The 26,314-nt window shown below is 48.8% G+C and overlaps 1 protein-coding gene across 2 annotated transcripts in view; it reads left to right on the forward strand.

Moving 5' to 3' along the window:
* Nucleotides 1–21,794: 21,794 nt before the first annotated feature.
* The window catches only part of LOC119044690 (NADPH--cytochrome P450 reductase), a 69,311-nt gene continuing 64,791 nt past the window's right edge, over nt 21,795–26,314 (forward strand). Inside the window, exon 1 of one of the 2 annotated variants that reach the window (XM_037139150.2) lies at nt 21,795–21,879. The gene's annotated coding sequence lies outside the window, so the exon portion shown is untranslated. Of the gene's footprint in view, nt 21,880–23,789; nt 23,921–26,314 lie in introns of those variants that run through there. The other variant, XM_053655344.1, reaches the window with a different exon arrangement.

Consider the following 26,314-nt stretch of genomic DNA (forward strand, 5'->3'; position numbering starts at 1 on the left):
TGCCACACCATTTCCAATTCCTCCCACACTTGGCCACAGCTGCCAGCATTCCTGTATTTTTTTTTTCCAGCTGTAGTGGGCTGCCATAGTAAGTCTGGGCAAGCATGGCTGCATGGCGTGGAGCCAATCATCTCCAAGCTCTTACTCAGGTTCTGTAACCAGAGGGAGTTGCCTCCCAGTTACATATTGGGTGGAAGTCACTCCCTTCTCCCTGGCTCAGAGCATTGCCACAGCTATTTAACATATCCATGAAACCAGTTAAAGGTTATGGATATGTGAAATGACCATGCCAGAGGTTATCTGCAGAACTGTTGCTGTACAAAACAGCTCTGAATGGCTCTGCTCCATGCGTCCCATCCCCCAGCTCAGACTTCTGGGGGTGAGGACATCATATATATATTTTTCTAATACTTCCTGGACAGCAAGTTCTGGACCTCATTACAAATCCCTATTTGAGCCCCCCACACCTCTTGGCTGTACCCTGTTACAATTTCATGGGGTGGTTTTTTGCAAAACATCAAATCACCCAGGTAATTCAGCCCCACTTCAGCCCAGATTTGGCACCATGCAACTTCTGGCTTTTCCCAAAATTAAAATTGCCTTTGAAAAGGAAGAGATTTCAGACTGTTGATGAGATTCAGAAAAATATGACCAGCAGCTGATGGCAATTGGGAGAACTGTGTGAGGTCCCAAGGTGCCTACTTCGAAGGGAACTAAGGTGTTATTGTCTCTTGTACAAAGTTTCTTGTATCTTCTTCAATAAATGTCTCTATTTTTCATGTTACATGGCTGGATACCTTCTGCACAGACCTTGTGCAGGAGAGGTACCTCGTACACAAGGAGGCTCTCAGCCATCACACTGGTCCCACAGGCCTAAGCCTGACAGAGAAGAGAGAGGGATCTGCCGGGACTGATGACTTTGGAGGTCAAGGGAGTGCTGGTCAGAAGGAAAGGGAAGTATCCAAGGCTCCAGCAACCTCTCCTTGGCTTGACGGCAAGTCCCTTGGCTTCTCTGAGACTTAGGTAACCTGGCTATGAAGAGGAAGAATCCTGTCTGCCCCACAGAGGGAGATTTTATATGTAAAAAACAGGAGGGGTTAAAACCACAACTTCTTTCTCACATTTTCACACAGCCTTCCACCTCCCTGAGCTTCTGTTCCCTCACCTGCAGAGTAGAAATAGTAACTCCTACCTTCAGGGAGATTGTAAACACGTGAGTAAAGAACAGAGGTGCCTGGAGTGATGTGCACTCAATAAATGAAGCTTCTGTGGTGGTAAAAGGCTTTATTAACTGTGGCAAATTGTACTAATTCACTCTGGCCTTCTCTGGGTAGCTGTCTGACCACTGCACTGCAAACTCCTTGCGGACAGGACTGTCCGGTGTGGAGCTCTGTCCCGGAAGCCTGGCATTCACGTATACTCATTCACTGAACATGTGCTATTCCAGGGCTGAGAAGCAGCAGTGAGCAAGGTGGCCAAACTCTGACTTCGAAGAGCTTAACAATATACCCTGGCTGGTGTGGCTCAGTGAACTGAGCACCAGCCTGTGAACTAAAAGGTCATTGGTTCTATTCCCAGTCAGGGCACGTCCCTGGGTTGCGGGCCAGGTCCCTAGGGCAGTGAGGGAGAGACAACCACACATGGATGTTTCTCTTCCTCTCTTTCTCCCTCCCTTCCCCTTCCTCTAAAAGTAAATACAAATTTAAAATTTTTATTGAAACAACATATGTGTGCATAGATTGTGGGGGGAGTGGAGGAGGAAAAGACAATTAGCAAACAGACAAATAAATAAACAAGAAAAATATGAGCTAACGAGGCACAAAGCATTAAAACAGGTTAGGCCAGTCCCGCGTGGCCCAGGTGTTCGGGCATCATCCTACAGGGCTCAATGTCACTGCTTAGGTTCCGCACACCTGGGTTCCTGTTGGATCCAGGCCCCCAGTCACGGGCGGGGTGGGGGTCACTCATGAGAGGCAATGGAGGCGCAACCTATCAAGAGGGAACCTGTTTGTTTCTCTCACATCCATGCTTCTCTGTCCCACAGGCCGCTGAGTATAGAGAGTGGCAACCTGAGATGGGGGAAGAGCTCCCTCTAGAGGCAAGTTTTCTGCTGAGACCTGGAAGAATCCAAGGAGCAGCCCCGGTCAGAACAAGAGCGTCCCAGGAGGATGGAGGAATGAGAGCAGGGGACCAGTGGGAAGGAGCTGCACAGGTTCAAGGAACAGGACAGAGCCACTGTGGGGAGGGAAGGGGGATGGCACAGGGTGTTGCACACAGTAGGAACTCAATCAGTACTTATTGCCCTGGGAATCTGCACGTGGGCAGCTTGGGCTTGGAAGGTCATACCCATGCTCCGCGGTCAGTGCTCTGAGCCCAGATGACCTGTCCACCTGGCCCACAGGAGCTCAGAGTCATAGATCCTGGGAACCTGAGCCCTGGCAATGTCCGCCCTCACCCTTTTATTCATTCATTCATTCACTTCCTCATCAGATATGAGGGGGACCCCCAAAACCTGGAATTTATTTATTCAAAATTGTGTATTTATTCTTACATGTTTAAACCTCAGTCACCTTCAAAGTACTCTCCATCTGATGCAATACAATTTTGGAGACATTTTTTTCCACTGCCCAAAACAATTTTTGAATTCGTCGATTTTGATGCCTTTTAGTGCTTCTGCCAGTTTTTGTTTCACTTCTTCCGCTTCAAGAAAATGTTCCTTTTTGAGAACTTTTTTTCAACTGGAGAAACAATAAAAGTCACAGGGGTGAGATCTGGTGAATAGGGAGGGTGAAACATGGAGGTCACGCCATTTTCTGTCAAAACCTGCTGCACACTCAGGGCAGTGTGGGCAGGTGTGCATGCACAACATCAGCTAGGTCACTTACACGAATGGGTCCCTAGAACACTCATCTAGCTCAGGAAGCCTGTCCTACAAGGCCTCCAGAAGATAATTATGGTTTTTTTTTTGGGGGGGGAGGGTTCCTCCTCGTAGTTACTGAGTACCAGGTGCATCTTGAGTCTCATTCCAGGGGCTGGGGACACAAAAACGACCAAGGCCTGGTCTTAGTGCCATTTGGCAAGGCAGACAGAACCCACGCTAACACCAAATCGGAAAGAGATATCTGTTCCCGCACTGCAGATCGCAGAAGAAGGAGCAAGCGGGCAGCCCTGCAGGAACCTGGGGATGGTGTCCCACAGGGGTTGATCCCTAAACCTGGCTCAGAGGGCTGAGCAGCCCTCTCCTGAGTGGAATGTTGAGAAGGGTATTCCAGGAGGAAAGAACAGCATGGCTAGACCAGGAAGTAGGGTGTGGAAGGGTCAGTGGGGCCAGTGCAGAGACATGGACATGGAGAAGCAACAGGGGCCAGGGTGAGAAAGGCCCTGAGGGCTAGCCTAAGGAACTTGGACTTGATCCTGCAGGTGGTAGAGACTATGAGGTTTCCCTGCTCATCTTACTGTGCAGGGGTCTGAAGGGAGCCACACAAATTTGCCTGCTGACAGACCCCAGTCTGAAACCAGCCTTTCCCCCGGAGCTGCCCTTGTGCACCCAGGGCTCAGGGGTCTCAAGGAGGGTGGGTGTTTAGGGACAAGCAGAGCTTGCCCCTCCGTGTGCCTGAAACCTCAACTGCAGGGTGAGCTGCCTCTCGGCAGGTCTCCAGGCCTGGAGACCTGAGATGGACTGGTTTGTAGCCAAGGGCCAGCGGCCAGGTACATTCCTGTGTTTAGGAGAAAAGAACCTAAAACCTTGAGCCTCTTATTGTTCTCCACTCCCAAGTATGCTCCCTCTTCTGTTAACTCTCAGGGCTCCAGGTGCACAGAAAGGTTACCTGCCACTAGAGGTGAGATACGGCAGAGTCCATGTTCCCAGATGGAGGGATGGAGCCCAGGTGTCCTGCCCTCCAGATCCCACCTACAGCACACTCTTCACCTTTCTGCTATCTGAGGAAGGGGGCAGACAGACAGAAGCACGCTGAGCTCAGCCCTGACTTCATGAGGGCTCTGCCAGTGGGAGGAAAGCTCTCTGCCATCTTGACCGTGGGTGATGGGACAGGGGTGAGCCCATGTCCCTTCCTGCCCTGTAAGAGAAGAAAGCCGGCTTGAACTGCAGGTGTCCAATCCTGCTAACCTGGTTTCCCTTCTCCTTACCTGAGATGCAAGTGGGGAGGAGAGGAGGAAGTAGAATCTCTCCTGGGGCTTAGGTGAGAGGGCAAGAGTTCCAGTAACACACGCTTATCGTTCTTCCTCCTGGGAGGACCCTGGGACAGGACAGAGGAGCACTGAGTGTGTGTATGAGAGCGGTGGCCTGGGGAGGCTACAGATGAACCCACATCTCTGCATGTGGGTCCAACGTGGGAGCAGGTGGATAAGTTTGTAGAAACAGGTGACATAGAGCAGAGACCTGCCTTTTGGAAATTTTTCTAGTGGAAAAGGACCTTCTGCAGGCTGTTTGGCCTGGGGTCACTGATGGCTGCGCCCTTTGAGCCTCTCTCATCCTGAGAGCGGAGAAGCCTTTCTTGAGGCTGTACAGGGAGTGGAGGTGTATCCCCCACACCAGCAGCATCCTCTTCTCCCCAGAGACTTTCTTGCATGGTGACGACTGCCCTGCCCGGCCCTACCCTGCCCTACCCTGGCCTGCATTGCCCTCCACCCGCGCCTCTCCAGCCAATATGACTCAGTCCTTCTTGGTGTCCCACAGGTCATCTGGAATGTTTGGGCTGAACTTGTCTGTTTGGAGTCTAGCCTTGAACCCTCACTGTAGTGCCAGTCCTGATGGGCGGGGCCTGGGCCTGCTTCCTTGCAGCACCAGGGTCTCCCTTTGCAAGGGCTCTAGGACTTCCTGTTGGCTTCTGCACCTGGGAAAGGTTCAGATTTCCTAAGAACCAAGGTCTGGCTGGGTCAGTTTGCAGTAAGGATGGGTGAGACAAGAGGAGAAGGGCCTGGAGCTCAGGTTTCTGCTGGCACTGAGGATCCCAGGGGCATTAGGGAACAGTTCCAGCTCTCCAGCCTTTGGGAGCCTGGCCCTATCCCCCCTTCACCAGTCCCAAGGCTAAGTCCTGAGCTAGGTCAGAGTGGTGAGATCTGGCTTCATTCTCCCCAGCAGCCTGAGGTGTACTCGGACTTCACCTTGATCCCACCTGACTGGCCATATGACCTCCGGCAGGGTTCTTTCTCCAACTGTACCCCTTTCTCGGCTGGGGGCATTCAATGGCTGTAGACAGTGGCCCAATCTCGCCCTCAGTAGGCCATCAGCACGCCTTGACTGAATGGGAGTTCCATGAGATCAGAGACTTAATCCCTGCACCTGGAACATTTCCGGTTCTCCCTGTCCCTGCATGTGACAAGCACTGGATAAATATTTGCCTGGTAAATGTAATGACTCATTTAATCATTGCAACAATCCTGCAAAGCAGGAGTTGCTACCACCATCATACTCACACAGCAAAACTGAGGCGCAGAGGATCGAAGTCAACGATCAAGGGTCATATGGTTACATGAGGATTGAACTCAGGTGGCAAAACACCAAAGTGCTGGCTCCTGCCCACTCTGCCCGGTCGCTGGGGGAGAGCAGGGGCCATTCCACCGTGGTGCGATACAGTGTCCTCGTATCAGCTGGGATCACAGTTCTCTGGCCTGAGGCAGGATAGTAAGAAGCTAGGAAAATTCCTCGACAAGTGGAATGGGGAAACTGAGACAAGATAATTAACCAAAGCCCCCAAATCTGAACAATTCACAGACAGCTATTGCAGCAATTTCCAACCACGGTGCCATGTCCCACCGGTGTCCCTCAGGAATTATTAAACATGCAAGACCTGACTGTTTAGTCAGGGGCCCTGACTTCTTTTCCTTTAGATTGTTAAATTAAAACAATCACAACAGCTAATAAAACAATAGCTGTCTGGTGTGAATGAATAAAAAATTGTATCTATTTCTTGTCAGATCGGTAAAAATATATTTTTTTAGTGTGCTGTGGGACTTTTGTGATTAGTTACGTGTGCCATGAGATGAAAAAGGTTGAAACCACTGAGCTGGTGAATCACAAGCCCTTATCTTCCCTAATCAAGGACACTTAAGAGCAAATAGTTTATACCTCTCCTTCCTAACCATCACCCAGGCCAGAGAGACAGATAACGGACACCCCACTGGGGACAGCCAAACCCAGGGACACGTAAAGTCTGGGAAACAAATAACAGGAAACCCGATTAGAGCCAGACAAACCTGGGATCAAAGTAAAACAGTGAAGCTGAGCAGAGAATGAGCCCAGAACTCCCCTATACCCTCATTTTAATTCATCAGCAAATTAAACAATGCACCTGAAAAGTGGACAAATATTCTGCTGAAACCCTCCCCTAAGACTGTTAGGTCAGAATTGCTCAAGAAACCAGAGGGACGCAGTGAGCCAAGGAGCAGGGTTTACTTGTGGGGAATAAGAGGGAAAAGTGGAGCCAACCCAGGGAGGTTGGGACTCGTTCGGTTGCTCTCAGGGCAGGGTTTTTAAGTGCAACCCCCCACCCCAAGGGTAACTGGTTGGGGTGTGAGAGTCTGATTGGCTGGAGCTGGTCCCTAGGTGCCATTTCTGCTGACCATTGTTCTTGATACATCTCATCAGGCTCAAGTTAAAGCTGCATCCTGTTGTGCTTGATAGGCCGACCCCAGACCCCAGTCTCAGCTGGGCATCTGTCTGTCCTGGGCGGGGTCGGCAGGCAGTTTCCCAGGCAGGCCTTCTCCCAGGCTACGGTTTCCCACGGGGCACTTTCCACCTGGTGATTCTCCAGTCCTCCTAGGCCTGCCCAGGCCTGTCAGAGACCTCTCCTGGGATCCCCTGCCCCCCTGCCGAAAAGAGATAAAAATCCTCAAGCCAAAGGATGCCAGCCCAGTTTCTCTCTGGAGCACACTCACAACTTTCTTCCCTCTGGGCATGCATCTCCTAAACTCTAAGGGTCCCCACTAGACTTGCAACCCGGGGAGCAGTGGGCAACAGCTTGGCCCCAGGCTAACCCCCTGAGCCTGTATCCAGGGCCCCTTTTCTCTGAACCTCCCAGAGAAACAGCCCAGCATGGCTCACTCCTTTCCCATAATATGTCTAGGGTGTCAAAGCAGAGCACCGTCTGGGCCACAGGTGGCAATCACAGGGCCCGAGGGCCAAATCCGGCCCTCTACCTTGTTTTATCCAGCCTGGCACCCTGTTTCCACCCGGGGGCAGTGCCGAGCTCTCACTTAACTGTTCAGGAGTAGTTACATTTACACAGTCCTAAAATCACATTCGGCCCTTTGAAGGCAACTGTGAGGCTGATGTGGCTCCAGATGACGAGTTTGACACCCCTGGACTCTGTGTTGCTGTGTCTTATATCCTGAGCCCTTCGTTTGCAGGGTGAGCGTTACCATCCTTTCCTTGCACGGAGGAAGCTGAATACCCAGAGATGAGATGCATCAGATAGGATTCCATCTTTTTTTGCCTCATGGGGCCCCACCTGTTCTGGTCAGTGGTCCTTAGAGCAGAACCAGATCTGGTCTCCCATGTCCAATCTGCCTGCACCTCATCCCCCATTTCTGTCCCGCTGCTATCATGGTCAACATAGTGACCAGAACAAAAGGAGACAAGCCACAGCCTTTCCCAGCTCAGACCCCTTCAACACCCACACCCTGTACACACACTGCCTTTTATTCACCAGTTCATTCACAGGTTTCACAAAGGGTCTGTCATGGGACAGGCACTCATGAATGGGGTCTCAGCTTACAGGCTGGCAGAGGAGAGGCAGTAATCAGATGGCCGCACAAACGAATATCTGGTCACCACCTATGGCCAGTGCTGTGGAGAAGGGAACATGGTTCAGTATGGGTTTAAACACCGGACCCTGGCTGATTAGGCAGAGGAGCAGCAGTTTGCAAAGGACCCTGAGCAGGAGCACAGGAAGCGGGCACCAGAGGGTGGGATGCTGCAGAGATCAAGAAAAGAGGGGCGGTCAAAGGTGTCATGTGCTGAGGAGAAATGGACGGAGTAAAGTGAGGGAAAAGCGTTCTCTGCTGGGGAAAGCACAAACTCCTTTGTGTGGCCATCGAGGCTCATCAGGGTCTGCCTCAAATGCCAAATGATCCAACAAACCACTTCCTTTATGAAGCCCTGCCTGACCACTATTCCTCAGGTAGAGCATGTCACTCACCTCCTTGGTGGTCCCATAGCATTTTGTATGAATCTCAGTTTGAGCACACGGTAGGCACAATACCCTGGGCCTACTTAATACCCTTCTTCTCCCCTACTGAAAAAACTCTTCCTTCCTTCCTTCCTTCCTTCCTTCCTTCCTTCCTTCCTTCCTTCCTTCCTTCCTTCCTTCCTTCCTTCCTTCCTTCCTTCCTTTTGCCTCTGCAATCTTCCTGGCCCCAGCAATGTATGGGCCTTGGTCTAATCCAATCATGATAATCCTATGGTCAACTTTTCCAGCCTCCCTTGCAGTTAGAGGTGGCCATGTGACTCAGTTCCGACCAATTTGACATGCATGTAAATCTGCAGAAGGCAGTGTTGGAAACCCTTTGCCTTCCACTCCTTATTCAGTCTTAAACACAGATATGATGTCTGGAGCTCTGGCAGTCACCTCACCTTGAGACCATGAGGGAAAAGCTAGGAGAATTACAGAAACGTCGGTTCTGACGCTATTGACCTGCTGAGCCAACACCAGCAGCAGATATACATTGGACTTCTTGTTTTGTGTGAGAAATAAAACCTCGATTTAAGGCTTTGTTGGTTGGGTTTTCTGTTGCTGGTAGCTAAGTGCCTTCTTGCTACCCAGCACTTTAAAAATCTTGCAGATTTGGGTGGGGGGTCTGGTAGATAGCAATGTAAACAAAACTCCATCTCTGTGTTCTGGGTGTCTTTCATGCAGTGACCTTTGACTACCCTCACTGTCCTTAGCAAGTATATCAGGGCCTCCTTGATGGTGAGTGTCTGTTGCATAAACAAGCCATAAATATTTTTGTTAGTAATTGCCAGGATGGCATGACAAGCCAGATAAATATCAAATTGGCAATAGTATTGATTACTATAGTATTGATTATGAACAATCATTCATCACAAGACCCCCGGAAGGTATGGCCCCTGGCTCGTACTGCATCCTTTGTCTCGTCGATCACGAGTACCTGAACTGTGCGTTAGAGAAGTCCTGTAACAGGGGTCTCTCAGTGGGCATCCTCTCGGCAGAACTGCCGGGCTCTCTGTCTGCTCTGACCCAGTCTTCCTGCGTGTAAATTACCCCGTCATAAATTCTGCTATGGTTATGGAGTTGTCTGCATCATTTCTCAGTCTGAAGACTCCTTCCTTTTATGGTGGCCTTTTATGTGTCTTTGCACACAGTCAGACATTTGGCTACCACAGTCTCCTGCTCCAAGACATACACAGCCACCAGCCCTCCCTTACACCCCGGGGGCCTGGCCTGTACCGCTCCCTCCTCCTTGACTCTCACTCTCTCCCTCGGCCTCTGAGGCCCAGGACGGGGCCTCTACTTTGCCTCTTCCACCAGCCCCCATGCCTCCTCCTGCCCTACCCAGGCGAGATCCGCATCACGTCTCTCCTGAACCCAGTATGCACATGCTGCTCACCACTCCCCAGTGAGGCTAACTGAACCCCACCAGATGTTTTGTAAGCAAACTACACATCTTCATCAATTCCAACAGCTCTGCCTTTTTGTCTGTCCGTAAAACTCCCAGGCAGCTGCAAGTGCCAACCCCCCAGAATCCTTCTCAGTCTGCCCAGGACAGTCTGTCCCTCCTCAGACACCCTCAGGCTCTGTTCATAAGCTTGTAGCCATCTAATTACCTGCCAGTCCCTCCCTTCAGAACTATACAGTTTCCCAGTGAGAGCCAAGTGGTGAAACATTCATGAAACGAGGTAGGAAAAGGGGAGAGCTCTTAGGCGTGTTTGGATCAGGCAAGGTGAGATGTTTAGGAAATAAGGTTGCTAAGGTATATTTGCTCTGGTTTCCAGATGCCACACCATCCTAGTCACCTTTCTTTTCATTCATTCATTCATTCATTCGTTCATTCATTCATTCAAATAGTGATTGAGTGCCTACATGATAAATCCTATGTTGATCCTATGAAATACTGTAATTATTTCTATCTTAGAGATGAAGAAACTGAGGCTAAGAGGTGTGCACTTGTTCAAGGTCCCAGAGTATGGAACTGTCATGTCTGTCTGGCTCCTGAGGCAGGGATCTAACCCCGAAAGAAAGGACTGCAGGGAGCGGGGAGTTTATGTGTCCCAAAGAGCTTCACTCGCCTGGGCCCTGCTCTTGAATCCCCATGGGAAGCCTGGGCTTGGGTGGATGAGGCTTCTGTGCTATTTTACAAGATGAGGGGTGAGGGCCTTGACCAAGGCAGAGAGTGTTCTGGAACCAGCTCTAGACTTAGCCTGCTGCCTTAAGTGCCTGGCAGGAGAGCTCCAGGTGGGGATATTTCTCAGATACGTATACCCTGGGTTACACCCCTAATCCCTCACACCACACCTCTCTGGCCCATAAGAGGCCACCATGGGACTTAAGTCGAGGGAAAGCAGGACAGCCTTCACACGGGACTTGCTCCAGCTGGTCAGCCCTGCCACAGGCATCCACTCCCAATTTCCCAGGTGGGTGCCTCCTCAGCATGGGGATAGGGTAGGATGAACAAATAGGGGCCAGAGGCTGAGCTCTAGGAAGAGGGAATCCAGCTGCCCGCCCTTCCCTGCCCATATGAGAGAAGCCCAGTTTAGGCCGGGGGCAGAGATCGTGCTGCCTGTACTGGTTAGTCAACTGGAACTGAGGCCTTGGGGCAGCTGGGGCTTCATGGCCATAGCCACAGCTCAGTGAGGAAGTGGAGTAGCTGGCAGGAGAAGGGAGAGGGGAAGGAAGGAACTGGCATGGGTCCTGGGCCCAGTGGTGTAGTAGGAAAAGTCTTGGGTAGGGATGCTGAAGCAAGAGCTTTAGTCCCAGCCATACCATTGGTTGGTTTACTGTGTGACCTTAGGCAAGTGTTTCAACTTCTCTGAACTAAGTTTTCCCATCTGTAAAATGAGGAGGTTGCATGTGATGATCTGCAAGCTTCCTCTGCGATGAGCATCTCTGCTTGAAGTTAGTGATGCAGCTAGATGCCCGTGCCTCTCACTTGTCCATCTCCCCCCTCCCCCGGCCTCACCCTTGTCTTACCCTGCAGCCACTTCTGAGTTCAAGCCCTGAATCCTCAGGCCAAGGACCGACAACTCTGGGTAATTTTCTGGGGCGTTATGGGGCACAGATCTTCATGGTCATCATCTCTCTTCCTTGGAGGCAGGCCAGGCAGGCATTTCTGTCTGAGAGGAGGGGAATGGAGTTGAGTGCCCAAGGCCACACAGTTAGGGAGGCACACAGCCAGCCCGCCAAGGGCAGCGCAGCTGCATGATTCCCGTGGGCCTGGGTTTGCAGTAGGGGCCCAGCTGCAAGGCCTGGGGCTGTGTTCCTGAAGAACCTCCCCAATATTTCTAGCTCTGTACTTCTTGAACTACCTGCAGGGTAAAAAATGCTTGTGGAAGTGTTTATACCTTCTGGCCTCTGGTTTCCGGAACAAGGTCCCCTGGTGTGGTGCCTGGTGATTCCTCTGCTTAATGACATTTGGAAGCCACTGCTCTGGAAGATATGGGAGGAAGCCAAGTATCTCTGCAGATGGGCCTGCAGGGATCAGTGGGCTGCCACTCGCAGCCCGCAAGGCTCCTGGGTTCTCTGCGGTGGGTGGCTACAAGTGGCCATCTGGAACTGGAGGCCCCAATGCCAGGAGTTAGGTTGTCCTCTGGAGACTAAAAGGGGCAGGAGGCTGACCTCAATGCCCTCTTCAAACCGAGAGTGGACAGCCACGTGCAAACTGGGCGGCCCAGGCCAGGAGGGAATTCACAGGGCTACTTCCTTCTCAAGTGAAATACTAATCCCTCTTGAAAACACGTTCTGAGGCATGAGGCCAGAGTTGTTTGAATTTCCTGAGCTACAGCCTCATCTTTTTTCTCTTGGCAGAGGCAACGCTGCCAAAATGATTAAAATGATCCTGTTATTGCCATGGGTCTGCATGAGACGCCCGATCAGGTTTCCTTCCTTGTGGAACGTGATACCCCAGAAGCAAAGGGTTTCTTGCAGGCCCCAGAGAGTTGCCTCTGGGGCGAAAAGTCTCTCTGAGCCCTAAGGTGGGCACAACTCCTCCCCCAGGAATGCACTCACACTGTTTGGGAAAGAATCTTGTGAAAAATAATCCTGAAAAACAGAAAGAGTGATTGGCGACAAGAGGTCGTCCCCTGGTCTTTTATGAGAGAGCCAGTCCCCCCATCGCACCAGCTGGGGGCAGGGCTCCTGCTGACTGTTTGCTGAGATCTGCCACGTGCAGGATGCTAAGCGTGGAAGCTGCTCTGGCTCTCCTCCCCTCGCCTTGGAGCCTTCCATCAGTTCCTCTCATACCCAATGCCAAGCATTCATCTTTAAATATCAGAAAATATAACAATATCTCCTTCCCCCTTCACTTAGCTTGTTTAATACTTAAACCAACTTCAGAAATTGGGCCAGTTTGCCCCCATTTTACAGATGAGACACTGAGGCCCAGAAAAGGACCCTGGGCCTCAGGCAGATGTTCATGAAGCTCAAGTTGCTCAAGCTCCAAAATCCCCATTTGCTGAAAACAATAATATATAAGAAAATTAAAACTGGAAACACTATTGAGTGAGTTTTAACTTTTCTGTCATTACAAACCATCCATCTATGACTTTATATCACAAAATGAAACAATTTCTGGATAACTACTTGTAATCTTGCACTTAAACAGAGCCCCCACCAAAACAAACAAACAAAGAGGCCCCCCAAATGCATCGGCCACTGCCAAGGTCTCTCAGGGATGACGGGGCAGGAGGGAGGTTCCAGGTCGACTGCCTTTCCCTGCCCTCCCCACTGCCCCCACTCCCCCCTCTGCCCGCCACTCCAGTCTCATTTCTACAATCCTCCCGGTAACAGGTTGGTACGCTGCACCTGCTTTGTTTATCTGCAAAGGTGGGTGGGAGAGCGGTCGGGTAGGATTGGCATATTCTTACTTCATATCACACTTTAAAAAAAGAAGCCTGTAATCTCTGTTAAGCAGTATCAGACTAACTCGAATTGTGAAAGGTAGAAATTACACGGGATGTATGTCAGCTCATTCAAAGGGAAACTTAAGCCAGTCCATAATTTCACGGATGGATGGGCTGCCCCAAAAAGCAGGGAGCGCCCAGTCTCCAGATATGCACGAGGGGAGCCCGGAAGCCATTAGTTGCCAAAGAGGCAATTCCACATGTGAGGAGGGGGGTGGGTGTTCAGGCAGAGGCTGTGTAAGATGGGACCCTAAGAGTCTGTGGGGGCAGAAGCTTGGAAAGAGACGCTGTATGTGAGTGAACACAGGAGACAGGGTCACAGGACTGGGGTTTGGGCAAGAAGGGGCTTCAAAGCCTGGATGGCCTTGGCTGTGAGGCATAAAGTCAGCTCAGTGTCACATTTAGGGCTGGTGGTTGTCACCCAACTCCCAGCTCTTCTCTGCTCTGTTGTGAGGCTCTCATCCTGCCCCGCACGCGTCACTGTGCTCACAGGCGCAGGGTGAGCTGGGAGAGCCTCGTCTCGGGTCCAGCCTGGCCCCTGCCAGACAGAGTGTAAGGTGGCTCCATGGGTCCTGGTGTGTCCAGGCAGGATCCAGGAAGAATACCTCTCACCATCTCACACCACAGGTGCGCAGAGGTGGAATAAGATAAGGGAGGCACCTGAGAGTCTAAGCCCTTTGTAAACTGCCAACTAGTCTCCACACCAGAGCACACGGAGCCTTGGTTTCCTCCTTCGTAAGATGGGAGCTGTGGTTTGGGATTGTGTGACGTTTTTGGTTACACCTGTTGATCTCAAACTTAAGCTTGCAACAGAATCACCTACAGGGCTTTTGTTAAAACACAAGGGTAACGCCTCCCCACTCCTGCCCCAAGTTTCTGATTCGCTAGACTTCGGAAGGGCCCTGAAATTTGGCATTTCTAACAAATTCCAACGTCATGCTGATGCTCCTAGTTGGGGGTCCCACTTTAAGAACCACTGAACTAGTCCAGGGGGTGCTTGGAGGTGAGTCAGCTAGGAGACTGCCAGCCCCTCGAGGCCAGGAACCACCTTTAACCCACTTGCATTTCTGCTAAGTGACTGCTCAGCACAGGCATATAAGATGCTCTCAGTATGTGCTGTTTGAACTAAACATTAATGGACATTATGTAGGCTTCTCCTCAGAGGTCCTTTCACAATAGTCCTCAGTGGGCTCTGGTTGCCATGGAAACAACCAGCAGCAGACCAGGCAATCTTCAGAACACAGAGGTTCTTTGCCCCCAGCCTAGCAGCACAGGAGGAAGAATGTGGAAGAAGAATGTGGAGGGAGAACAGGGAAGGAGGGTGTGGCTCTCAAGCCCTCCTTCCCAGGACAACCTCCACCCTCTGTAACTTGCAAAGCTGCTGCTCACAAAGCCAGGAAGGATTTAAATTGCTTTCGTAACACAAAAAGGAACAAAGAGAAGGGGGTTGGGGGATGTAGGGAGTAGGAAAGAGGAAGGAATTGTGGTCCCTGAGAACCACTGTATACTCGTCCGCTTCACACACTAACCTTTTTAATTTGTGGGCCTTGTTACCAAGGGCCCACAGGACCTGTACAAGGCCGCAGAGGCCTGTCTGGGTTTTGGTTGCCTTAAGATTGGAAATCTAAGATGCTGTTGCCAAAGGCTGTTTGTTTTTCCATTTCAGGGATGCCTTTTTGAAATTGTTGAACTTTGGCTGTGGTTAGAGGGACCTCTGGGTGTGGGGGTAGCGGGAAGGCTGGGAAGCTAGTCTGGGAAAGGTATTTTTAACACCTCAAGGAGCCAGGCCGGTCATAATCTGGGCTTCAGCCTCACAGCAGATGCCACTTCTTCTTAATCTGGGTTCTCCTTTGGATCCATCCGAGCTGCACTATAGACAGCCCCATCCCCTACCCAAGTTCGGGCCAAGTTGACCCAATAAAGCAGTGGTTCTTACATTCCAGTGAGGGTAAGAGTGAAGTTTTTTTTTAAGATATCAATTTTTGCCTTGCCTCTGTTGCATCCACCAACGGGAGAGACAAATTGTCAGAAACTTTCAGGATTCAGAGATGTTATTTTATTGGCCAAAGTTTTAACCTGCGCTGGGGCGGACCCTCAGAGTGTCCGGAGACACGGTGCTCATAAGAGCTGCAAACGAGAGCCGCTCTAAGCGCTTACAGCTAAGTCTTTTTATAGACTCGAGCAAGCAAGCATTGTATAGAAGCAAATGTGGCTGTTAGCTACTGGCTACTTGGGTGGTGCGAGCATGACCTAAGCTTTCTGGGTTTTGAGTAATGGAAAAATTTTAACCTAGACACTTGAACAGGTGGTCTTCTACTTGTTCAGCCCCATTGGTTTTGTAGTTCCTCCTTCTCCACTCCCTATGTTCTTTCTTAACTTCCTTGTGGTTTCTGCCTCCAGGCCAGATCTCTTTAAAGCAGTCCCTATTTTATTCTCTATTTTTCTGGTTTCAACACCTCCAGAGATTCTGATCCAGTGGCTGGGAATAGGGATGCCCTAGGAATCGAGTTTTAACGGGCCCTGTGCTCATTCTGATGTAGGTAGGTACCTCACTCAGCCTGACGTAGGAGGATTGCCCTGTGAGTCATCCAGGGCCTCTGCCATCTCCTGGACTCTCATGGTCTCTTCTGGAAGCCCCCAGGTTGCAGTGACTTCTTGTTCAGCGCCCCAGCTGCCTCTGCTCTCTCTTTTTCTCAGCCGTTCCCTGGGAGCAATTTATCTAGTCCCACGTCACCACGTACAGACAGCATGTCTACGGCACCACCCAGTTGGCAAACTCACCCTATAACCAGCAGGGCCACACACATCTGGCTTAAAAACCCAGCAGCCAGGGTCTCTGATGAGCCAGGGTCACAAGGGCCTGGCTTATGGCCAGACAGGAGGCTTGAACTAGGAGGTGTTGGGCAGGCTACACCAGCTTCTCCTGACATCAGAAGAGAACTAGGATGTCTGGGGTCTTTGGTAAAAGAGGTTTGAGCACAGAAGTATCCCATTAGAGGAGAAAGGACACCCCTGCACCCCATCGGGGTGCCCCCTTCCCATCTCTTCCTTAAAAGATCACACCTTCCCCATGAGTCCTAAATGGAGTGGCACCCGTACCTATGCTGGGACAACCTTCTTCCATTTCAACAGAGAGACCCACAAAACAAAGCAGGGCCTTGGACAGGCCACAAAGTCCTTGGCCTGCAATGACCACAGTCCAGTCCCCTTGCTCCCTCTCACCCCATTTGGCAGGATTTGGGGGTGGAGAGATAGAGAGAGCTGACCTCACACAGACTGGCCCTGGAGGGACCAAAGACCAAATACATTATTTAAAGTACAAAATACTCTGGGCCTTGGCGGGCTGGATAGCAGTGAGGGAGCCATCACTTCCAGAGGGATCGGGACAGCTTTCCAGGGGCAGGAGAATGGGTAAGATACAGACATATAAAGGTGGAAAAGAGCAAGCCCGACAGCTCTGAGGAACGAAAAGGCACAGCATGTGTGAGAATTCCTCCAGTTCAGCTGGAGTGTAAAGTGTGTGGAGGAAAATTAAAAAGGTCAAACTGGAGAGACAGGCTGGGGCCAGATTTTGAATGCTCTTGCATTCCAGACTAAGGAGATCCCCTCATTCCACAAGCTTTCATTGTGAACCTGATGTGAGAACTGAAACCCAGTTAGGAATTCAGTCTGATCCTGGGCAGTAGCTAATCCAGACTGGGGCAGGGGGCAGTCAGAGAACCCCGAAGGAAGTCTCTAGAGAAAGCTTGATACACCAGATCCAAGGAGGGACTGAGCATCTGTTTCTCTCCAGTCGTGCTGGAACTCAGACACAGAGGACGGCGCGTGGTTACCAGAGAGAAGGGGTGTGGAGAGTGTGGTAGAGGACACAGAGGACCTGATACATGGTGATGTAAGAGCATTTCCCTGTGGGTGGAGGGCATGCAATGCAATATACAGATCATGTATCGCAGAAATGTATGGTTTTAAAAATAAAATTAGAAAAATGAGTAAATCATGGTGGGGGGACAAAAAAAGAAAAGAGCCTCCAGGAAGAGGACAGCTGCATGAGAAGCGACCTGTCATCACGGGGGTGGCGGGTTTGGCCGCACACACCTGAACGGTGTTAGCAATGCCACTGCTCGTTGACTTTGCTTTTAGGCCCAAGTGACAGATGAAGCAGAGAACACATATTCCGAATGTAAATATTACCAAGCTCAATAATGAAAATGTCCGGGTTCAGAAAGCTGAAGTTGGGAGGCAGAGGTTGGGGCGCAGAGGGAAGGCAGGGGCGCTGCTTTGTGCAGCCCCGTGTGGTCCTGCTGGCAGTGGAAGGACTAGGAAAGGAAGGTCTCAGGCTAACTTCATCTACAAAGATGACTAACAGAGGAAGCAAAGTAGGCATATAAATGTATTATGTTGCAAAATGTGTGGGTAGGGGAGGCAAGCTGTATGACACACGACAGCCCAACGACCCAACTTATCCTCAACAGGACCCAAGAGATAACGTCTAACATGTAGGACCATAGCCATCCACAAAAACAGTTCTTCAGCAGCATGCACACAGGCAAGAAGGGCTAAACAAGGCAGTCAGCGACTCCTTCTGGGCAGTGAGTGTGAGAAGAAATGGCGGGGAGCTGGCGGGGGAACGGTGTCTGCGACTCCCCACATGTACAGTTTGGCTTAAGAAAAATGAAGTGGATAGTCACTATTAGGTATCTAAAGCTAGTAAAAGAGTTGGGTCTTTGACCAGTGACAACGTGATTTGGATATTTAAAGAAAGTACTTATGTGTTTGGCTCAGAATAAGTAAAACTTCATAAGGCCCAAAAGGAAAGGTACAAAGGGCACACAAGGATGCTTCCCTTGCCCCGCCCCACTTCTCCTCGGGAGATGACCAATGTCGCCTTTTTTTTTTCTTTCCAGAGAGGTCATGCACACCCAGGCAAATGTCTATACGCAGTAGGTGCATTCTTCCTCCCCTTTCTCGGCCTGCTGTTCATTGCTTTGCATTTTTATCAGTTTAGCTCAGAGATGGCTCAGCACCAGCAATGAGTTTCCTCACTTGTCCTTTTTATAGCCGGATGGTATTCATGTTTGGAAGTAGCAACGGTGAACGACAGCACCTACTTCCACACAGCTCCACCAACAGCATGTCATCTAACTTCTGGATTTTGTCATTATCAGGTGAAAAATGGTATCTAGGCCAAGTTTTAATTTGCATTTCTTTTATGTGTGGGGTGGGGAAACTTTTCATATGGTTAAGAGCCATTTGGATTTCTTTTTCTGTGAACTGATGATGATTCGTATTTTTTCCCCATTTATGATAATTGGGCTTTTTCTAATTCATTAGTAGGGGCTCTTTATTACAGAAACTAATCCTGCTGCTCCTTTTGAAGGAGCAAATATTAATAATTGCAAATTTTCCTCCAACTGTGTCATTGACTGTCATTCTTTTGGCTTTGCCTGTAGGTCTTTGTCACACATTGTTTGGATTTCTATGTAGGCAGATTTCTCAGTCAGTTTTCTCCTTTATGGGTTCTGGGTTTTGTGTACTAACTCAGAAAGGTCTATTATAGATTAACACAAAGTTTCCATGGTTTCTTGTAGTCCTTTTCATTTTTCTGCTTGCTCTCTTTTTAAAATGATTTAAATATTTTATCTGCTAGGAATTTATACAAGGGGGAACCCCCCCAAAACCCCTGAATTATCTTCTGGAGGGTGGGCCTCTTGTCGTATAGGGTTCCCCAGCTAGGTGAGTGTTCTAGGAACTCATCTGTATCAGTGTACCAGCTGGTGTTATTGTGAGAGGCTGCATTTGGCTTCGGTGAATTTTTTTTAAGATTCTTTCAACACATTTGCCCATTTCGTAATGGGTGATTTATGAGCACACCTGCCCACACTGAACTGAGTCTGCAGCAGTTTTTGACCAAAACCAGCATGGCCTCCATGCCCCACCCTTCCTATTCACCTGATCTTGCCCCTGGAGACTCTTTTTTGTTTCCTCAGATGAAAAAAAAATCCTCAAAGGGAAACGTTTTTGCTGATGTGGAAGAGGTGAAACAAAAATTGGCAGAAGCACTAAAAGGCATCAATATGGACAAATTCACAAACTGTTCTGAGCAGTGGGAAAAATGTCTCAATAGGTGTATTGCATCACATGGAGAGTACTTTGAAGGTGACTGAAGTTTAAACATGTAACAATTTTTATAAATAAATTGTTTTGGGGTCCCCTTGAACTTGTATTAGTGTAAGGTGTGAGGTGTATATCCACCTACTTTTTCCCCAGCTGGCAGGTAAGAGTGTGTTTTGAGGAGGGAGGGTAGAGGGACAGGAAGGCAGGTCAGTGAGCACAGCAGTACTGTACCTGGAAGTTTTTCTAACAGTGGGCGTAGAAGAAACTGGAGGTGTCATGCATAGTTAAGAGCTGTCGAGATCATCCAGTTGCTGAAAGGTCAACCCAGGTAAGCCTGCACTAGGGCTAGGGAAGCAGAAAAGGTCAGAAGGTGGGGAGGTCCTGGAGATAGAATTCACAGACTACAGTTACTGGTTCAATGGGAAAAAGCAAAAGAAAATGCCTTTTCCTGCCTCAGGGATGCTATTATCTGATAGAGAGCACTCATTGTTATGAGTTCATGCTTCACAGAGTGAGTTGCAAGGATCCAGAGTCAAAGTTACAAAACCTCACTGGGACATCAAGGGGAGATGGTCAACCCCTGCTATTGAAAAGATGAGAGTATCAGAGATCTGGGTGATAGATTTCCCCACTACTCTCTTGAGGATCTAATATAGGAGTTACATGTTTGGTCCCTTAGTTGGACACCTTGTGCCCCACCCTGTTCATCAAACCTATCAGACAGGCTGGTTTCTGGATACAGGAAGCCTGAAACTGGGGCCATAGTAACACTTCCCTCTATGTAGGACTTTTCTATGTTCAAAGTATTAGGTTGTTAGTTGGTTGGTCCCATTTTCAAAAAAGGAGAACCAGCTCTGAACAAAGTGAGTTTCCCACTGTTCCAAAATAAATGTGCAGCAGAGCCTGTGACACTAATAGTAGTAATTATTATAGCAATGACATAATAGTAGTAATAATTATAGCAATGACATATTTCTAGAGCACTTACTACTGTACTAAGCTCCTTCAGGCTCAGGAGTTATATCAGCTAATCCTCAGAACCCTATGTGGATGAAAAAGAGGTTCTATGGAAAGTAAGCTCACAAGATGATCTGATCATAAATTCCTAACTGGGCAGATCATGATGGATAGTCAAGCCCCAAGCATATACATAACTTCTTAGGTAAAAGGCCTACCTTTGCCTTAAGCAAATCCTGCCCATTGTTTCTGTGCATCCATCTTAACACATCTTTGAAAGGACCCCCTTCAGATCTGCTCCTTCAAAAGCAATGACCACCTTCAAGAAAGCACATAATCTTGTTCACCATCCTTTAATCCAGCGATTTTCAACCAGTGTGCCAAAAGACTTTTTAAAAAAGATTTTATTTATTTATTTTTAGAGAGAGGGGAAGGGAGGGAGAAAGAGGGGGAAAGAGGAGGAAACATCAAGGCATGTTTGTCTCTAGCGCACCCCCTACTGGGGACATGGCCTGCCACCCAGGCATGTGCCCTGACTGGGAATGGAGTGGGCTGCTTTGGTTCATAGGCCTGCGCTCAATCCACTGAGCCCAGGCAAGACTTTTTAAAACATGTCATACCTGACTAGCCAGGGGCACTTTTTCCCCTAGATTTGACAATCTTTTTTCCCTAGATTGTAAATTTTAAAAAAAAATGACACCAGCCAACTCAATAGCCGTGCAGTGTAAATAAATCAAAATTATACCTACTTTTTTTTGTCAGATCGGTAAATAATACTTTTTTTTGGTGTGTTGCAGAATTTTAGGCATTAGTTTATATGTGCCATAAGATCAAAAAGGTTGCAAATCGCTGCTGTATAATCAGATTGCTTCCTTGCTTTCTCCCACCTTCATGTAATCTTCCTTACATCCCCTTCTTTGTTCTAAATACCTACAAGAAGTTGCAAACTGTCATTTCTTAGAAGCATTTTTTTCCAGCCTGATTAGATCTTGCTTCCAGGATACTGTTTGGCTCAAATAAATTTGGTTTGGAAATGCATACATCGACACCTCTAACTCAGAAATCGCAGTAGGAGGCGGAGGTAGGTCTTTAACCTGGAACAAGAGAGATGGACAAATCCAACCAGAGGCGCCTTTTGTCCCCTCTTCTGGTCCCTCCAGGTCTCACCTTTACCTGGTCACTTCCTGCCCTCAACCGAAGCAGGCCATCATTCCAATCCCAGGTCAGGCGGGAGAGAATCCGGACCATTTGTGCATACTGCAACCTTAGGTCAGGAAAATGAGGACTGTGGAAGAGAAAAAAGCGGCCAACAGACGTCGGCTGCTGCTTACAGCAGGCCAGACAGCACGACGCACAGCCTTGGCCCCTCGGTGACCTACCAGGGGGTGGGCAGTAGGGATGGGGATCGCAACAAAGGCGAAGGAGAGGCTGCCGCCGGGGAGTCCCGCCCTCCACGGAACCACGTGCCAGCTCTCAAACTCCAGAGCACAGCCCACAAGCGGTGGGGGTGTGGCCGGTCCAGTCAGTACCAAGAGCACGGATTCGCAGGGGGAAAAACCTGGCCCCAGCAGCTCGCGGGCGGCCCTGTCGGGTGGGGCGGGATCGCGGATCGCCACGCCCTCACCCCCGCGTTCAGCGCAGGAGGTGGTAGCGCCTCAGTGGTGCAGGCCTGCGTCCTGCTCAGTTTGAGGAGTTCTGCGGCGCGGCTCCAGGTGAGTGAGGGTGGTCTGGCACGCAGGCTTGAAAAGGTCCGGGCTGCAAGTGTCGGGGTGTGGTAGTTCTGGGGCCCGACGCCTTATGATCACCGCAGTTGTCCAGGCCCTTGGCGCTGGAGCGAACGTGTGGGTCGGGTGTCCGAGTGTCTCACCCGACGCCCGCACCTCGCTTCTTCGCCGGCTGGTCCCTTCTTTTGAGCCAACCTCTTGCGATGGCTTGAGGGTCATCCATTCCACAACCAAGGACGCCCAGCAGGCCCCTCGGTTCTCTGCGTCAGAGGGCTCTGGCTCCAGGGCCCGTGCAGCTCTCCCTTGGGCTGAGCCACTTTTTCTCTCCAAATCTTAGTTTCCCCGTCGGTACTATGGGCCTCGAGCGACCAGTTTGGGGGGTAACTGACGTAGGAGGCGCTCTAGGACCCGAATGGGACCCGAATTGGATCTAGCAGCGTCAGGTGGGCTCAGTCCTGGGCTCAGGGAGCCAGTCAGCCCAACCTGTTGTGGGAATCGCTCTGCGTGTGGGTGAGGCCCAGATATCCCTGGGGGGTAGTGTCTCTCAGGCACAGGTGCCTTGGCGGCCACTGTGACAGTATAAAGATACCGGCCCTGCTGGGGAGCCGTGACACCCTTACTTAGTTCAGGAGCCATTGAAGAGGTCGAGGTTGCCTGTGCAGTGGGAAGTTGACCTCGACTTTTTGCTTTTTACCTCTTAAGGCTAGTCACCACCGTGTAAGCTGGTGACCAATATTGAGGAGATTAAGGTTATTTTAGTAAACTTGACTGCCTCCTCTGTAGGACCCCCCCAAACACAGCCTTTCCTTTGAGCTTGGCCAAGCTAAGAGAGTAGTGCTAGTGCCAAGGGAAACGGGGCTGGAGTGGCTCCTCCTGGGTCTGAATCTTGGGACCTTGGCAGAACGCTTAACTTCTTGAGTCTCTGTGTTCTCCTCAGTCACACAGTGATACAGCCACCCCTCCTGCTGCTCCCACAGGATTGAGGTTCTGTGGATTGAAGGAGAGGGTCTTGGAGAGAGGGTGACATTCAAAACTGTTAAATTCCTTTAAGCCGAGCAGATAACTAACCCTTTGGGATCCATTGCCCCCACTGTGCAATGTTGTGGTTCCTGTTGTTTGGGGAGAAGCCATTGATTCATTAACCACTCACAAGTTCTGCCTACACAAATCCCCTTTGAATGGTTATGGGGTTGGCTTGATAACGGAAACAGTCCAAAAGCCTCAGTAAAGCAGGAAACCTAGAAGGGATCACTGTCTTTTCTTTGGGGCTCTCTGAGGAGTTATTTTCCTTTCGAGAGACTGAGTTTCTGAGCTTTTCATGATTTTCATACTCCTAATGTGGGAAGCTCTTTCATTGGGCAGACAACTTAATCATTGTCTCAAGTGTCCAAAAAATGGGTATGCATTTCAGAGAATCTAACATTAGCTTCCAGTTGTGTTGTGGTGTTAACCAGAAGAGTGGGCTTAACTCTAAAATTCTTCAGGTCTAGCACTTAAAAAAAAGGGGCAAGTGGGTTTGAGAAAAAACAGCCCGGGGATGTATTGTAGTTCAGCATCTGGATAGCTGCGTGGCCTGCAGCCAGCAGGAGCCAGGTGAGTGAATATCCCTGGATGGTATGAGTTTGTTATCAGCCACAGGAGATGTCAGTTGCCTAAGAAACCTGAAATTATAGGACCTGCCAATGACTGGGTTGAAAATCAGCATCTGAGTAAATCCTTGTGTACTTAGGAGAGAGACTATTTGAAATCAGAACTTCTTAGCAAATCCAGAACATTGACTTGTTAAACCCATGGAACATTAAGTTAATGAGAATCTAGCCCCTAAGCACCATTTCCCCCCCTAATGGAAGCTTCTGTATAGTTGTAAGACCTTCAGTGGTTGCAGAGAGCCCAGCTGCCCCTGTGGTATCTCCGCTTCCTTGTGGCATGGGAAGGAGCAGAGCCCTGGATTGGAGTCAGGGCACCTGAGCCCCACTGGCACTAGCACTGCCTTTCTTTTGGCAAACCACCCCAGGCCCGTGGGCCTCAGGTCAGTGCCTTGGGATTTAATTTATATGTCAGATTCATTTGAAAATTAAAATCAGAAAAAAGTGGAGAAGTGACTTTTTATAAAAATGTAAATTTTTTCTGTTTACAAAAATAATTGAGCGCTCATTATTTTAAAAACTGTTATAGAAATACCCACTGGAGGTAGGGAACATTCCTCAGAGCTTTTCACTGAGACAAGAAAAATCACTGTGCTGTAGTATGTATTCTCCAGATATTTTTCACATGTAAAAACATTATCTGAAATTTTAAAACTTCAAACAGAAATTTTTTATTATTTTAATTACTTTATTTTTTTTAAAGATTTGTATTTATCTTTTACAGGGGAAGGGAAGGAGAGAGAGAAATATCGATGCATTGTTGCCTCTCGTGTGTCCCCTGCTGGGAACTGGCCTGCAACCCAGGCATGTGCCCTGACTGGGAATTGAACCGCGATCCTTTGGTTCGCAGGCCCACACTCAATCTACTGAGCTACACCAGCCAGGGCAAAAACCTCACTCTTTAAAAAAATGACAGGATATTTCAGTAAGCAGTATTACTTAAAAAAATTTACAGGGTTGTAGCTTTCTGCTGTTATTAATTTTACATCAGCAGTCTTGTCCTTTATGTCCTGCAGTTGGTCAAGTATTTTTGCATAATGAGTTGTTAGAAGTGGAGGAGCTGGAACAATGTTTGTCAGCTTTTAAGTGTATTTATTTAACAAATGTTGACTGCGTACCAGGCAATATTTTAGGTGTCAGGCTAAAGCAGTGACCAAACAGACAGATTCCCTCTAGATCTGATCATCTAAGGGGGTAGCCAAATAACACACACAGTTTGTCAAATGGTGATCAATGATTTGGGATTTAACTTTTTATTATATATGAGGTTCATAAAAATTAAAAGTATAAGAAAATGAAATGGAGAAATGACTTTTGATAAAAATGTATTTTTTTCTGTTTACAAAAAATTTTTAAGTGCTCATTATATTTTAAAAAAAAGACTGTTAGAAAAATATGCAACATAGACAGTGAATGTCCTCCGTAGCCTTACCCTGAGACATTTTTTTGGTGGAGAAAAATAATACACAAGAGAAAGGAGAGTGTGTTTGTAGAAATGGAATGACTTTAAATGTCAGTTTGCATTGCCGAACTCCCCTCCAAAAAATTATACCTTATCATCATTTTTAAATTTATAATTCTAAGGCCAGTTGCAAAGACTGATAATGGCAGAGATGCTTTTATTTTAGAAAAATTTATGCCAGAGGATTGCAGTTCGATTCCTAGTCAGGGCACATGCCTGGGTTGCATGCTGGTTCCCTGCAGGCCAGTTCCCAGCAGGGGATGTGTGAAAGGCAACCATACATTGATGTTTCTCTCCCTCTCTCCTTCCCCTCTAAAGATAAATAAATAAAATCTTAAAAAAAAAAATTTATGCCAGACTCTGCACTGAGTTTGTATGACGTATGCATATCTGTGGGTACACAAACACAGACATGTTTTTGTTTTAAGTGCTTCTAATGACCCCCAAAAGCTGGTGTTTTCTTGCCCACTTCATAGCTGGAGAGGGAGCTCAGTGATGAAATCTCTTGGTCAAGGCCTTGAGGGTGAAGCTGAGGCCTTACCCAGGGCCATCTTCTTCCAGAGGCCTCACTCTTTTTGTGCTGTATCTCACTTTCTGACTGCAGAGGATTCCTTTTTTGTCTCTTTGCTTTGGTGGAGGGGAAATCTCTTAATACATACAAGAACTTAATGATAGGATTGTTCCTCCTCACCTGCAATGCCACAAAGCGCAAATAAGCATGTCTTTCTTGTCCATTTCACTGTATGTTTCATTATGGTTCAGGAAACAGAAGTGAAATAAATGTTTAACAGAGAGGTAGATGATGCCAGTTCTTCTTATTTTTATTATACAGGCTACAGAACAAAACCTGTTTTCCTATACAGTTCTGTTATCTGGCATTTGATAGAAACTTAGACTCACTGGGTGGGTAGGGAGAAGCTCCTGGGTCAAAGGCAGTGAAGCAGCTTATACAGGCATTGGCCCATGTTGGGCCATGAAGTGGGGGGATGAAGACCTGATCCAGTTTCTTCCTGGCATAGCGTAAGAGGTGTTTCTGTGTGTTTCTGGAGTAACCTTCACTTCGAAGTGTTTACATTCCTGTGGAATGACATTTAAATAATACATATTTGGCCCTGGCTGGTATGGCTCAGTTGGTTGGAGCATCGTCCCCTAACCAAAAGGCTGTGGATTCAGTTCCAGGTCAAGGCACATATCTAGGTTGTGGGGTCAATCCCTGGTCCCAGCGTGTAGGGGAGGCCACCAGTGGATGTTCCTGTCTTGCCATCTATGTTCTTCTCTCCCTTCCTCTCTCTAAAAGCGATACAAAAATGTCCCT

The sequence above is a fragment of the Artibeus jamaicensis genome, unplaced genomic scaffold, assembly GCF_021234435.1.
Source record: "Artibeus jamaicensis isolate MK-2021 breed Jamaican fruit bat unplaced genomic scaffold, CSHL_Jam_final contig_956, whole genome shotgun sequence".
NCBI classification, from domain to species: domain Eukaryota; kingdom Metazoa; phylum Chordata; class Mammalia; order Chiroptera; family Phyllostomidae; genus Artibeus; species Artibeus jamaicensis.